Raw genomic sequence first — 1,264 nt, 5'->3', positions numbered from 1 at the left:
CTTCAGAAGTTTTCGGATGACTCTGCTGTGGTTGGATGTATCAGCAAGGGTGACGAGACAGAGTACAGATCTGTGGTGGGAGACTTTGTCACATGGTGTGAGCAGCACCATCTACAGTTCAAGGGTCAGTGTGGACATTGTGGAGGACTACAAATACCTGGGCGTGCACTTGTACAACAAACTGGACTGGGCCAAGAACACTTTAGCTCTACAGAAAGGGCCAAAGCTGTCTCTGTTTTTTGAGGAGGCTGAGGTTCTTCTACATCTGTAGGACGATGTTGAGGATGTTTTATAAGTTTGTGTCGGCCAGTGCTATCCCGTTTACAGTTGCATGCTGGGGCAACAGGCTGAGGGTAGCAGGCGCTAACAAACTGATCCGCAAGGCCAGTGACGTTGTGGGGGTGGAGCTGGACTCTCTGTCGGTGGTGTCCGAGAAGAGGATGCTGTCCAAACTACATGTCATCTTGGACAATGTCTCCCGCCCACTCCATGGCTTGCTGCTCAAACACAGGAGCACTTTCAGTACAAGACTTATTCCCCCAAAATGCACCACAGAGCGCCATAGGAAGTCATTCCTACCTGTGGCCATCAAACTTTATAACTCCTCCCTGTAAGTGTCTGACACACAGACACTTAGTTAGTTAGTTTTAAACTGGACAATATCTGTTTTCTGCAATAACACCGGCTTTGCTGTTAATACTTATTCATAATTACATTTTTTATAATTACAATTCCTTAATTATGTAAATACTGTATCATAAAAGTATATACTATGATGACAAATAATTGCTGGCAAATTATGCAAGTAATGTGTGAAATTTGTGAAAAAATCCACATATGTAATAAAATGCAATATTTATTAATCATCCATACAACCATGTTTAAAGGATCATTGTTTTATTGAGTAGTAGATATATACAGTATATACTGTAACGAACAGCACATGGACACAGGCAGAGAAAAAAAAAACATTGTAAATATAGCCTTGCGTACATGTCAGCAATTAAAATAACATAATTTGACTAAATTTCTTTCCGTCAGGATTGGTAGGCGTGGAAATAGATGTTGGTTTGTTGTTCTGTCCCTTTCTTCATTTATGTACACACTGCTGCTCAGACAGACAAACGACCTTTTCTCTCACCTCCTCAAACACTGGAAAAGATAAGAGACACAAAGAAAGGGTTAGATGGATTTATCACACAGACACACAAACACATAAACACACACACACACACACACATAAACACACACACACACACACACA

The 1,264-nt window shown here is 41.1% G+C and overlaps 2 protein-coding genes across 3 annotated transcripts in view; one reads left to right on the top strand and one right to left on the bottom strand.

The window, feature by feature from the left end:
• The window catches only part of LOC116692455 (rho-related GTP-binding protein RhoA-C), a 732,216-nt gene that overhangs the window by 137,051 nt on the left and 593,901 nt on the right, over positions 1–1,264 (top strand). The gene's annotated exons all lie outside the window — the stretch shown is intronic.
• Positions 860–1,264, bottom strand: part of mybpha (myosin binding protein Ha) — a 16,604-nt gene continuing 16,199 nt past the window's right edge. For both annotated transcript variants that reach the window (XM_032520732.1, XM_032520733.1), the window contains one exon: positions 860–1,152. The gene's annotated coding sequence lies outside the window, so the exon portion shown is untranslated. The remainder of the gene's footprint in view (positions 1,153–1,264) is intronic.

The sequence above is a fragment of the Etheostoma spectabile genome, chromosome 7, assembly GCF_008692095.1.
Source record: "Etheostoma spectabile isolate EspeVRDwgs_2016 chromosome 7, UIUC_Espe_1.0, whole genome shotgun sequence".
Taxonomy (NCBI): Eukaryota; Metazoa; Chordata; class Actinopteri; order Perciformes; family Percidae; genus Etheostoma; species Etheostoma spectabile.
Note: the sequence above shows the minus strand (reverse complement) of the source record. Positions and strands in the feature narration are given on the sequence as shown.